A 14,922-nucleotide genomic window follows, 5' to 3' on the forward strand; every position below is an offset into this window, starting at 1 on the left:
TAGCTAAAGTACTAAGTAAAAAATTCCACCATCTTCGAATGTCGTTTCTGAGAATTAAAAAAAAAAGTAGATGACAGCAGGCAAAGTGGATGTGGTGAACACAAGGTATATAAACCAACATGGGAACATTGGTCGTCTTTGAGTTTTCTTTTGAATTCATACAAGAAAACGATATCACCGCTGTCGTCATACGATGAAATTATATAAGTTATATATATTTTATATATTAAAGTAGTTAAAAATGAATTAAATATAGCCTATTTCTATTTATAGTTAAATCAAACACAATCCACTTCTGGCTGCATATCTGATGATATCTGAGGCAGAAGAAGCAAATATAGTAGATGTGCATGATGATAATGAAATGTTAAATGAAAGTATTTCATTGTCACCATGTACTGTACATTTAATGCACAGCCACCTAAGAAGAAAAAAAAAGATGGCAGGAAAGGAAAAAGAAAATTTTTACAAATGTGCAATGAATGTAAGTTATTTAAAAATGTATAATTTATTTATTTATAGTACAGCTCAGAGTGAACAACTAAACAACTCAAAATTATTGAGTAAGTGCTCACTTTAGTAAATGATACTATAAATATTACACAAATACAAAGATTATTATTAAATAATATGACTGAAAACCTGATCTGTCTTTTCATTTAAGATTGTCTATTAAATATTTTTTCATGCTCTCTGTAATGAACCGAAGAAGGATGTGTTTGATGAATTTGGCAATCTTATAGCTGCCAAACTAAGAACACTTCCTCAGAAAAATGCTTTAGATTTGCAGATGAAGATATTTTCACTTATTGTAGAAGAAGAAAAAAATATTATGAATAATATTTAATTAATAAATATCTTTCACTTATTGTATCAAAGTTGTATTTCTTAACTCAAAATAGTGTATCATTTATAATGACATAATCATAATAATTCCAAACTTTTTAAATATTTTTACATTTCACATTTATTATAAATAATTTTATAAACAAATTTCATCTCATTGCCATTCTACTTGGCCTACAGTATTAAAATATGTTTTGAATTCATCACGGATTGCTTTTGCCACTGTTGTTGATGGATTTAAATTACGACTGCTTTCCAAGGGTGTAAACTGTTGATGTTGCTCTCCAAAGTTGTCACTGGTAGCAACTGTGAGATAAGATTTTATTTTTCTTTCCCGTAACATGTTGTGAAGAACACAACATGTTAGGATGATTTTTGCAGCCTTATCCGGGGATAATAAAATCACTGTAGAGAAGACTCGCCAAACAGAAGTGAGGATGCCAAATGCATTTTCGACAACTCTCCTTGCTCTTGATAATCTAACAATAATTTCAATTTGAATTAAATTAAACAGTTTTCATTAGTTATACACTAATAATAATAATAAACTGTCTTAAATAATTAATATTAAATAGCTCTTTTACCTATAATTAAAGATGGATTTCTCAGCTGTCAACTGTTTCATTGGGTAAGGCCTCATTACTCGTGAAGACATACCAATTCCTTCATCTGTAACAAATACATATGGAATTGGCTGTCCTCCACTTTGAAGAGGACTATCTGGTGGAAAGTTTAACTTTCCATCATCAATGGCTTTCTTCAGATTTGATGCATTCCAAATCGAAGAATCACTTTGTCTCCCATTAGTGCCTGCATCCACATATGTAAATGAAAGATCTGCTCGCACTATTGCCATCATAACCACACTATAAAATCCTTATTTGGAAAAAATAGAGTTTTAGCAAACAGAATAACTGAGTACAACCTTAAATAATTGACTAATAACAAAAATACTACCTTTGTAATTATAATAAGCAGATCCAGATTGCTTAGGACATATAATTTGTACATGTTTTCCATCTATTGCACCAAGGCAATGAGGAAATTGCCACATTTCATCAAATTCCCTAGCAATATCTTCCCATTCACATACTGTAGATGGTACCTTAGAAAAATAAACAATTTTAAATTGATGTAGCCAATATAATAATAAAGTTAAAAATCAAAATAATATGAATTTCTTTAAGAGCATTTGAAATAAATTTTTTCTGCACAATTTTTTTTCAAATTAACATTATTGAGATATACCTTGTGTTGTATATTTGTCAAACATATCTTGATAGTAACATTAAATGTATTAAAACTGAATTAATACAAAAGTTAAATGCTATATTTGATATAAATCAAATCTGAATTTATGAAAGTTATTGTTAGATTTATTTGATTACATTTAATAATATACAATTGAATAAAATGAATGCTTACATAAAAGAAAAAAATATATCGATTAAAAATGAATTAAATCATTCAAGCTTTCTTCTGAACAACACTTACCCTCAAATATTCACTTTTATAAGATTGATAAATGGCATCCAAAACTTCTGGGATAATGACTGATATTGTATTATGGGCCACTCTAAATTGGTATGCCAAACTACGAAACGTTTCTCCTAAATTATATATGAACCATTTTAATCGTAAGATTGCATAAAATATAAATTAAATACAAAATATATTATATTCTTACCGGTAGCTAAATAACGAAGTGTCAACGAAAGACGTTCTCCGGGTGAAATAGAACCTCGAAGATGTGTATCTTCTTTAGCTATTACAAGGGTTATCCTCCTTAAAATACTTTGGAAAGTATTTGTATCCATACGGATATATCCCCTATAACCTTCGGCATCCGAAAGCCTTAATTTGTTCATCAGCTGGTGGAAGCACGATTGTTCAGCCCGTTTATTTTCATTTCACCAAGTTTTAACCCAGCATGAGCGTTTTTTCTTATTTTTTCTTCGTGTATTCTCGCCAGCTGTAACAAAATTATCGCCTTTTTTCTCTTATTCATTTCAGAAAAGGAACTGCTTGCCATTTTAATAATAAAAGTGGCTAAAATTCCGTAAATACTCTGAAGTAGAAAGTAAAATGTCGGTAAATTCACAAAAATAGACAAAAACAAGCTACTGTAATTTTATTGGTTTATTATAGGGTCACGTGTTCCGAGTTGCAACGTCAACGAACAATGTGTGACCACGAGAAGACGCGCGTGACTCGCACTTGTTGCGGTTGTGGTCACCTGCGCGGCTGGAAGTCGCATAGTGTGACCACGGCTTTAGATAAAGGTTTTTCTCCAGTTGCATGCACTATTAAGTAAGCAGGTTGGCTGGAGTTCTGGTCTTTAGTCGCTTGTTTTGTGTTTTTAGGATCCATATTTAAGAAATTATATTCAGCTCCTAGTGACTCCACCCACCATGGGGCCTAACAAGGGGATGCCATCACATGGGAGACTCCCATAAACTGTCACACCAGGGTTTCCCAGGAACTATACCCTCACAATGCAGTCGAGAAGAGCACATCTTGTCTGACATGTCTGCCCAGTCTGCATCGATCGGTTGACTCCAAGCCGAGGTCAACAATGACTCAACGACCAGCCGATTGACTCAAACGGAGCCTGATTTGAGCCTCCCGTTTATCCGAAGCAGGGGCCAAAGCAGTGTGTTGGAGACGTTATGTTGCCCCTCAACTACCAGGATTTCCCTTTCCGGCATACGGGACACCACGCACGGCAAACACGTGGGTGGGCGTTCAGATCCCAGGGATGGTAAAGAGGGTTACTAAACCATCTCTGGGAGGTCCCCTTCACCATGGACAGGAACCCACATCAAGGGGTTTCAAGAAAGTAGTACTATTAAATTAGCTCCAAAATTGTCTCAAAAGGTGCTTGCAGTATATTTGACAGTAAAAATATAGTTGCATTAAGAATCAAGCAGTAAATACAAAACAGTATTGAAATTGCTTACTCTCTTGATATAACCTCCAAATGATGAAAAATAATCAATGTTCATCAACAAAAAAGGTAAAAGTTTCAAAAACAAATTTTCTGAACCAATAACATATCACAGATTTAAAGTTATATTTTTAAAACACATGTTTAAATGGCTACAAGTATGCTACAAGTATGGAGAATTTAGAACTATTTGCAAATATATATAAACGAAGCTCGCTCAGGGGTTAGACACTTGTGATCACGGGAAAAGTGTACTACGAATTTAAACATCGATTTCATTCTGAAATGGCCAATCCAAGTTCTTCTATCTGCTCAGGATGCAAACTGCGATTCCACGAGGTTATGGACTTCTCGGATGCCCGGATAAAAGAGGAATTGTTATGCCACGGCATTTGGCGGGACAAAACAAATCGCGGTCAGTGTGGCAATCCTTTAATTGCAGAAGTAGAAGATTTCGTTGCGGCAAGCTAGTCCGGTGAGAAAGGCAACATGCGGCAAGTTGCAATTAGTCTAAATCAATTTAACGTGGGACATTTCTTGGAGGTACACATCTTCCGCTCCTTACCCTGTGGAGACTTCTTAATCACCTTGTAATCATGCCGCTTCCGAGACAAAATATTCTGCAACAAACACTCGGTGTTTCTTCGCATACAGTCGTGGATTGGGCCTCTTTCCTCAGAGAGGTTTATATCCACGATATGATGACAACGTCTGAGAAAATTCGAAGAGAAGACCGAGTGGTGGAAATCGACGAAGCAAAATTTGGAAAGAGAAAATACAACAGAGGGAGAATAGTTCCAGGGCAGTGGATTTTTGGAGGGATTGAGCAAGAGTCGAAACATGCCTTCCTTGTCCCTGTGAAATCTAGGGACAGCGAAACGTTGCTCAATGTGTTGAAGGAGTGAGTGCTTCCGGGCACAACAATTATCAGTGACTGTTGGAGGGCCTACGATTGCCTCCAAAATGAAGGCTTTCAGCATCTAACAGTCAACCACACATATAACTTTGTTGATCCCCAGACAGGTGCCCATACAAACACAATTGAAAGATTGTGGCGCACAGTCCAATCAAACGTTCCTGTCAGCAGTCGACGAAAAGAGCATATGTTAGGCTATTTAGCGGAACATCTTTTTAAAGCTAAATATAACAATTTAAGTGAGCGTTTCCACCATCTGCTGCTTGCCGCTGCAAAGCTTTATCCCCCAGAATATTAATGGAAGTTGCGAGCAACTACAGTATTTACAAACAGCCCTTTTCAGGGCTATCCTTTTGAAAAAAATAAATTATTTTGTTTTCGTAATTTAGATTACTGTATATTAAACTATGTAATATAATAAATGTTTTTCTTTCTTTAATGCTGTATTTGTATTCTATTCTTAAATGTTTAAACTGTAACTGTTATACAGATTTTTAATTTCTTTCCTAAAGAAATAAGTAAAAATTTTTTAAAGAATCGAACAAAGGAAAATATTTTAAAATTTTTATGTATTAAAAGCATTAATTATTAATGGTTCAGTCAGAATGATGAATTTATGTATTTGAGTACTGATTCAAAAATTTCATTTCAATATATAGTTGACTCGTTAATTTTTTTTATGTACGGGGCACAATAGCCAAATAGTTCCGCATCCAACAAAACAGCAAAAACAAACTTTTCTTTATTCTAATGAATGCACCACTGTGCCTTTTGTTTTATATTTCTCATTATATATATTTTTCAGTTTGTGCAATTAAAAATTATTTATTTCAAGTGTTTCTTTGAGTTTTTCTTTATTGTTGCAATTTTATCGGTAAGTTTAGACTATGATCTTTCTATATTTAAGTGTTTTTGAACATTGTTAAGCCGAATATCACAATTAGTATCCATGATTTTCTGACAAATCTCTATTTGCATACCAATTGATTGGTCATTGCACGCTTTCTTCACAGAGATGACCAATGCAATCTTTCCGCTTATTTTGGGACATACTTTTCACTCTTGTCATTAATTTTCATTAAGCTCAAATCCAATTGAATTGTTACAGCAAAGTGGAAAGTAATAAATACTTTACATTGATATAGTTTATATATGCATCAAGTCCCATATGAAATTTGCTCCTTTAAATGATTTTTTATTAGAAATCTTACAATTTACATAAAATTAAATTAACAGAATGATTATTTTTTTAACTAGTATGAGTTGTATTTTCGTAATAGTCATTTCTTTCTTTTGCAGAACATATAATTTCAAAGTATTAAAAAAGTGTCAAACCTCAGCAGATGATGAGGAGGAGGAAGGCTCCTCATCATCTTCCACTTTGTTTCCAGTGATTCGAGTAATTCCGAAAGATGTCAAGAAAAGCAGAGTGCATCAAATGAGTGGTTGTCATTACTCCCGAAGATAGCGCCTCAACTGTGGTCGACTACCTGAGACTGCAATACCCAGAAGTTGCAGAATGGATGGTGGAGTGTCAAGGGGAGTCCAAAGTGATCGCAAAAACATCAGTCAAGCAGAAAAAACCTTGGTGGAAAAGGCTCTTCTTCTGCCGCATAAAGTGAACCTTCTCTCTTCCAAGGTCACTTCCACCCACGTCCACGTTTAACCGGATATGACTCTGCCATTTGAATACGACTTTGTTACCTGGAAATGACGTTTCACCCAGTTACAACTTAATTTACTGGACTTGACATTTAATCCAAAATTAGATTTTTTCGTTTTGAATTAACAAACAGACATTTCTGCATTGATTCTTCCACTTCGATTAGATTAAAGTCCACAAAACAATGACAGTCTAGTAGTCAGCAAAGTGACAACCAAAACATAAAGCAGTGTTTTACCAGCTTAAAGACAGTGTTAACTGTCTATAAATGGACAAAACAACTTATGTTGTATGAACATTCACACTGTATTTAAACCAGTGTTCAACTGTCATTATAGTCAGTATAGGTCCAAGCCATAATTATAATTACTTAAACAATTAAATTTGTAAATCAAATTGTCTGAAGTGTATATAAACTTTCATACTTAATAAATTTTAATATGAAATTTAATTTTTAAGATTTGATATTTATCAAAATAAATATTAGAATTTCACACGTTCAAATTTATTGAAACGTTTTTACTTTTATCAATATTTATTTCCATCCCTGTCATCATTTAGGTTTACAATGATGTGAATATTTTCAATATAGAAACAGGCAATAAAGTCATTAAAATGAATACCATAGTTTTGCAACGAATTAAAAAATATTGAAAATTCACCAACAAAACTGCTCTCCCGCTTCTACAGTGCCGAATTAGTCAATTCCGAAACAAAAAGGCCGTTCCGCAGTATCACATTCACAGCGCCAAGTGAAAAATTCACTGACATATACAAAAAGCAAAATTGCTGATTTCTCCATCTTTTAAATGTCTGCAGTAAATGTGAATGTCTCGTTCCAAAGATACTTGTTTTCTTAGGTAGCGTGCAAAATTTTAAACATTTCTGTAAAGGGCGTGCCAAAATATAAGTAGTTGTTAAGTGCAAAGTTCTCTGTAAAAGCTGTAACTTTTCTCTTCCTTATTCATTTCACAGTGCAGATGCTCCTACAGAAAGGTTGGTTGGTTGGTAAGTTCATGTTTTATGGCACAAAAGCCATATAGGCCAAGCTGTGCCAAGGCAAAAAAGGCAATTTGTATAAATTACTAAATTATATAAAATAACAACAAAAAAACAACAATATATATATAAAAGTTAAAAGTACACTCGAACCTGTTTTTGTGCAGTCTATTTTTGTGCGATTTTTTATTTGTGCGATTTGTTTTCTGTGATTTTTTGTGTGTGGTGTATGAATTTCAATCAAATTGGTATACTGCACAAAAATAATTGCACAAAACACATTGAACGTATAAAAAAATTGCACCAAAAAAAACCGCACAAAAACACGTTTGAGTGTAAATAAATAACTGAATCTCTCTATAAATTTAGTGACTTTCAAAAAGTCTATTAAATTGTCAAGATTTGGCCTCTGGCCCAAAACCTCAGTCAGACGTACATTTCCAAAACATTCTCTATGTCTCGTCTCAAACGCAGAACAATCACACACTGTCATTTACACATAGAAAACAGTTGCAATACTGACATACAGGCTGGTCATCACCCTTCAGAAAATATTGATAAGTCAATCGAGTATGTCAAATTCACAAACGGGTAAGAGTAACCTCAGATCTCCTGTCATAGAGTGTCTTCTGTGTCCAATTTTCTATCATAAGTTTGACCTCGTGTAGTTTATTGTGAACTTGTGAGTTTCACACATTTTGCTGTATCTCTGCTAGTCGTTTTTTAACAACTAGCTTCAAGTCACCTCCTTCAATAAACATTCTATGCTGAGAAGGGCTTGCTGACTTTGCAGCTGCGTCAGCTTCTTCATTTCCTCTTATACCTACATGGCCTGTAAACCAACAAAATTTTTCAAAAAATTCCTCACAAAAAGATGGCAAATCACTTTACAAATATTAATCACTACAGAGTGAAAACTAGGTTCACACGAAATCAAAGCCTGGAGTGCACTAACTGAGTCAGTGTAAATCACGCAGCAACGATGACTTTTCCTATTTATATACGTTAGTGCTAAATAAATAGCCTGCAACTCCGCAGTAAAAATACAAGAATTCAGGGCTATTTGTTCTGCCATGATTTCATCATTACAAACAAAGGCTCAGCCAACATAGTCATCCGATTAAGATCCATCAATGTATATAGGAATTAAATTCCTGTCACAATGTTCAATTTCTGCGAAGTGCTGTCTATAGACATGGTCTGAAATGGTTTCTTTTGGAAACTGCTTTAAGCTTACATCAACATTTATCACTGGGATTAACCAAGGTGAAATACTATTAACCTCAACCTGTGAATTGTTGCTTGTGTACAGGTATATTGTGCTGCTTACATTCTCCATTCTTATGTTGAATGTAAGAACACTACTTGAACGAGCTGCAAATAGTCTTTTCAGTTGTGTATCTGAACAATCAGCTGAAAGTTTATTCTGAGATCTCTGTTTAATGTAATAAAAAAAAGACAACTGTTCTCTCCTAAGAGATAGTAAAGGCTAATGAGCATCCACGTACAAACTTTGAACAGGAGAAGTTCGAAATACACCAGTGCACAAACGCAATGCTTGGTAGTGGATTGGATCCAGCATCTGAAGAGTAGATTCTCGCGCAAAGCCATATACAATGCATCCATAATCCAGCTTAGAGCAGACAAGGGCCCTATAAATCCTAAGCATATAACATTTGTCTGCTCCCCAGGATGAGCAGCACAGTACATTTAAAAAGTTCAGAGCTTTTAAACATCTACTCTTCAAATTACACAAGTGTGGCAGGAACGTCAATTTATGGTCAAACACAACACCAAAAAACTTAGCCTTGTTGACCATTGGAATTTTCACTCAATTTAAATAAATTTCGGAATCCAGATGCAAACCACGCCTTCAGCAAAAGTGGATGCACGAGGTCTTCTCTACGTTAAAACTAAAACCATTGGTCTTGGACCAATTGTCTATGCGATTTAAGCAGGTTTGCAGTTGTCTCTCAATAAAACTCATATTACTAGACTGGCAGAAAATCTAAAAGTCATCAACATACAGAGAGTGTTTAACACTGTGAGAGAGACACTTAGCTATGCTGTTAATTTTAATTAGGAACAGAGTCACACACAAAATACAACCTTGAAGAACACCTTCTTCTTGTGTGTAAAGCCTAGATAAAGTTGTGCCCATCCTGACTTGAAATCTTCTATTCCGTAAAAAGTTTTTTATAAAAATTGCCAAATTACCCTGCAATCTGAATTGGTGCAGATCACATAGTATTCCGTATCGCCAGCAGCAATCATAGGCCTTCTCTATGTCGAAAAACACAGACACTAAGTGCTGTCATCTAACAAACGCTTCGCGTATGGATGTTTCAAGGTTTACTAAATTGTCCCTAGTACTTCTGTTCCTACAAAATCCATTCTGATGTAGTGAAAAGTAATCCTTTTCCTCTAAGAGGAACATCAGACGTCCGTTTACCATTCTCTCAAAAAGTTTACAGAGACAACTCGTAAGAGAGATTGGTCTGTAATTAGAGGGATTCTTGCAGTCTTTACCTGGCTTGAAAATGGGAATAATGATAGATAGCCTCCAAGAGTCAAGAAAAGTATGTTCTGTCCATATTCTGTTAAACAGATTCAGAAGATTACTGAGGAAATTGTCTGACAGATTTTTAATCATGTTGTAGTAAATTTTATCCGGGCCTACAGCAGTATTCCCCGAGCGAGACATCGCTCTATGTAATTCGATTCTGGTGAATGGCACATTATATTCCTCATTAGATGGAGAGTGAAACTTTAAATATTGTTTTTCAGTTTGAACTTTATAAGCCTGAAAATCCCTTGTATACATAATATTGCTGGATGAAAAGGAAAACGTCTCACCCAACAAATCAGCAATACCTTGTATATCACTGATTATTGTGCCATTATTTTCCAACATGGACAGGGAGTGAGAGCTGCTTTCACTCTCTGTTTGTTTAATGGGTTCTTACTAGCCTTTTTATAACCCAGGTTTCTCCTTATTACCCCTGTTTTAAATAGGGCTGTTTTTTGTTTTGTATTCTCCTTTTCTGGTGTTTCTTTTGATGGGTTGGTTGGTTGGTTAAAGTTTATTGGCACAAGGGCCACATAGGCCAAGCTGCGCCACAACTTATGGTATATATATGTACATAAATAACAATAAAAATGAACAAAACGAAAAACAAAAAACCAAAAACAAAAATATACAACAGTTAAACTGTGTATAACAACAAGATGTATATGGATATAAATAAATAAATAATTAAATCTCTTTATAAATATTTGTAACTTTTAGAAAGTTCAATAATTTATTAACATTTGGCCTCTGGCCCAAAATCTCGTTAAAACTTGCATTTCCAAAATGTTGCCTACGAATCCGTTCAGAAACAGTGCAATTGCTCAGTATGTGCTTAACACTTACGTTACAGTTGCAATACTAACATACAGGCTGGTCATCACCCTTCAAAAGGTATTGATGAGTCAGTCGAGTATGTCCAATTCTCAAACGAGTAAGAATGACCTCAGATCTCCTGTCATAAGGTTTCCTCTGTGTCCAATTTTCTATCACAGGTTTGATCTCGTGTAGTTTATTGTGGACTTGTGCGTTCCACACATTTTGCCATCTCTCCTCTAGTCGTTTTTTAACAACTAGCTTCAAGTCACCTCCTTCAATATGCATTGTATGCTGAGAAGGACTTGCTGACTTTGCAGCTGCGTCAGCTTCTTCATTCCCTCTTATACCTACATGGCCTGGGACCCAACAAAATTTTATAGAGAAATTCCTCGCAAAAAGATGGCAAATCAGCTTACGAATTTTAATCACTATGGAGTGAGAACTAGGTTCATACGAGATCAAAGCCTGAAGTGCACTGACTGAGTCAGTGTAAATCACGCAGCAACAATGACCTTTCCTATTTATATACTTTAGGGCTAAATAAATAGCCTGCAACTCCGCAGTAAAAATGGAAGAATTCGATGCTATTTGTTCTGCCACGATTTCATCCTGGCAAACAAAGGCTAAGCCAACATAGTCATCCGATTTAGATCCATCAGTGTATATAGGAATTAAATTCCTGTCACGATGTTGAATTTCTGCGAAGTGCTGTCTATAAACGTAGTCTAGGGTGGTTTCTTTTAGAAACTGCTTTAAGCTTAAATCAACGTTTATCACAGGAATTGACCAAAATGATATATTATCGACCTCGACCTGCGAAATGTTGCTTGTGTCCAGGTCAATCGTGCTGCTTACATTCTCCATTCTTATGTCAAATGTAGGGACACTACTTGGGCAAGCTGCAAATAATCTCCTCAGCTGACTATCTGAACAATCAGCTAAAAGTTTATTTTGAGATCTCTGTTTAATGTAATAAAAAAAAGACAACTGTTCTCTCCTAAGACATAGTGGAGGCTCATGAGCATCCACGTACAAACTTTTTACAGGAGAAGTTCGAAATACACCAGTGCACAAACGCAATGCTTGGTAGTGGATTGGATCCAGCATCTGAAGAGTAGATTCTCGCGCAAAGCCATATACAATGCATCCATAATCCAGCTTAGAGCAGACAAGGGCCCTATAAATCCTAAGCATATAACATTTGTCTGCTCCCCAGGATGAGCAGCACAGTACATTTAAAAAGTTCAGAGCTTTTAAACATCTACTCTTCAAATTACACAAGTGTGGCAGGAACGTCAATTTATGGTCAAACACAACACCAAAAAACTTAGCCTTGTTGACCATTGGAATTTTCACTCAATTTAAATAAATTTCGGAATCCAGATGCAAACCACGCCTTCAGCAAAAGTGGATGCACGAGGTCTTCTCTACGTTAAAACTAAAACCATTGGTCTTGGACCAATTGTCTATGCGATTTAAGCAGGTTTGCAGTTGTCTCTCAATAAAACTCATATTACTAGACTGGCAGAAAATCTAAAAGTCATCAACATACAGAGAGTGTTTAACACTGTGAGAGAGACACTTAGCTATGCTGTTAATTTTAATTAGGAACAGAGTCACACACAAAATACAACCTTGAAGAACACCTTCTTCTTGTGTGTAAAGCCTAGATAAAGTTGTGCCCATCCTGACTTGAAATCTTCTATTCCGTAAAAAGTTTTTTATAAAAATTGCCAAATTACCCTGCAATCTGAATTGGTGCAGATCACATAGTATTCCGTATCGCCAGCAGCAATCATAGGCCTTCTCTATGTCGAAAAACACAGACACTAAGTGCTGTCATCTAACAAACGCTTCGCGTATGGATGTTTCAAGGTTTACTAAATTGTCCCTAGTACTTCTGTTCCTACAAAATCCATTCTGATGTAGTGAAAAGTAATCCTTTTCCTCTAAGAGGAACATCAGACGTCCGTTTACCATTCTCTCAAAAAGTTTACAGAGACAACTCGTAAGAGAGATTGGTCTGTAATTAGAGGGATTCTTGCAGTCTTTACCTGGCTTGAAAATGGGAATAATGATAGATAGCCTCCAAGAGTCAAGAAAAGTATGTTCTGTCCATATTCTGTTAAACAGATTCAGAAGATTACTGAGGAAATTGTCTGACAGATTTTTAATCATGTTGTAGTAAATTTTATCCGGGCCTACAGCAGTATTCCCCGAGCGAGACATCGCTCTATGTAATTCGATTCTGGTGAATGGCACATTATATTCCTCATTAGATGGAGAGTGAAACTTTAAATATTGTTTTTCAGTTTGAACTTTATAAGCCTGAAAATCCCTTGTATACATAATATTGCTGGATGAAAAGGAAAACGTCTCACCCAACAAATCAGCAATACCTTGTATATCACTGATTATTGTGCCATTATTTTCCAACATGGACAGGGAGTGAGAGCTGCTTTCACTCTCTGTTTGTTTAATGGGTTCTTACTAGCCTTTTTATAACCCAGGTTTCTCCTTATTACCCCTGTTTTAAATAGGGCTGTTTTTTGTTTTGTATTCTCCTTTTCTGGTGTTTCTTTTGATGGGTTGGTTGGTTGGTTAAAGTTTATTGGCACAAGGGCCACATAGGCCAAGCTGCGCCACAACTTATGGTATATATATGTACATAAATAACAATAAAAATGAACAAAACGAAAAACAAAAAACCAAAAACAAAAATATACAACAGTTAAACTGTGTATAACAACAAGATGTATATGGATATAAATAAATAAATAATTAAATCTCTTTATAAATATTTGTAACTTTTAGAAAGTTCAATAATTTATTAACATTTGGCCTCTGGCCCAAAATCTCGTTAAAACTTGCATTTCCAAAATGTTGCCTACGAATCCGTTCAGAAACAGTGCAATTGCTCAGTATGTGCTTAACACTTACGTTACAGTTGCAATACTAACATACAGGCTGGTCATCACCCTTCAAAAGGTATTGATGAGTCAGTCGAGTATGTCCAATTCTCAAACGAGTAAGAATGACCTCAGATCTCCTGTCATAAGGTTTCCTCTGTGTCCAATTTTCTATCACAGGTTTGATCTCGTGTAGTTTATTGTGGACTTGTGCGTTCCACACATTTTGCCATCTCTCCTCTAGTCGTTTTTTAACAACTAGCTTCAAGTCACCTCCTTCAATATGCATTGTATGCTGAGAAGGACTTGCTGACTTTGCAGCTGCGTCAGCTTCTTCATTCCCTCTTATACCTACATGGCCTGGGACCCAACAAAATTTTATAGAGAAATTCCTCGCAAAAAGATGGCAAATCAGCTTACGAATTTTAATCACTATGGAGTGAGAACTAGGTTCATACGAGATCAAAGCCTGAAGTGCACTGACTGAGTCAGTGTAAATCACGCAGCAACAATGACCTTTCCTATTTATATACTTTAGGGCTAAATAAATAGCCTGCAACTCCGCAGTAAAAATGGAAGAATTCGATGCTATTTGTTCTGCCACGATTTCATCCTGGCAAACAAAGGCTAAGCCAACATAGTCATCCGATTTAGATCCATCAGTGTATATAGGAATTAAATTCCTGTCACGATGTTGAATTTCTGCGAAGTGCTGTCTATAAACGTAGTCTAGGGTGGTTTCTTTTAGAAACTGCTTTAAGCTTAAATCAACGTTTATCACAGGAATTGACCAAAATGATATATTATCGACCTCGACCTGCGAAATGTTGCTTGTGTCCAGGTCAATCGTGCTGCTTACATTCTCCATTCTTATGTCAAATGTAGGGACACTACTTGGGCAAGCTGCAAATAATCTCCTCAGCTGACTATCTGAACAATCAGCTAAAAGTTTATTTTGAGATCTCTGTTTAATGTAATAAAAAAAAGACAACTGTTCTCTCCTAAGACATAGTGGAGGCTCATGAGCATCCACGTACAAACTTTTTACAGGAGAAGTTCAAAATGCACCAGTGCACAAACGTAATGCTTGATGATGGATTGGATCCAGCATCCGAAGAGTAGATTCACGTGTAGAGTCCATACACAACGCATCCATAGTCCAGCTTAGAGCGAACAAGAGCCCTATAAATCCTGAGCATAGAACATTTGTCTGCTCCCCAGGATGAGCAGCACAATACCTTTAACAGGTTTAAA

At 35.6% G+C, this 14,922-nt stretch overlaps 2 long non-coding RNA genes across 2 annotated transcripts; both read right to left on the minus strand.

Annotated features, from left to right (window-relative positions):
* Positions 1–994: 994 nt before the first annotated feature.
* On the minus strand, positions 995–1,840 carry LOC136969411 (uncharacterized). Its single transcript, XR_010879822.1, has 3 exons — positions 1,804–1,840; positions 1,431–1,722; positions 995–1,325 (listed from the first exon to the last, which is right to left on the minus strand). It is a non-coding gene; the product is annotated as an uncharacterized lncRNA (long non-coding RNA).
* Positions 1,841–1,854: 14 nt separating this feature from the next.
* Positions 1,855–2,793, minus strand: LOC136969412 (uncharacterized). The gene is made up of 3 exons (XR_010879823.1): positions 2,534–2,793; positions 2,341–2,456; positions 1,855–1,951 (listed from the first exon to the last, which is right to left on the minus strand). It is a non-coding gene; the product is annotated as an uncharacterized lncRNA (long non-coding RNA).
* Between the last annotated feature and the right edge of the window lie 12,129 nt (positions 2,794–14,922).

This window comes from Centruroides vittatus, unplaced genomic scaffold, assembly GCF_030686945.1.
Source record: "Centruroides vittatus isolate TY-2023 unplaced genomic scaffold, ASM3068694v2 contig_178, whole genome shotgun sequence".
NCBI lineage: Eukaryota > Metazoa > Arthropoda > Arachnida > Scorpiones > Buthidae > Centruroides > Centruroides vittatus.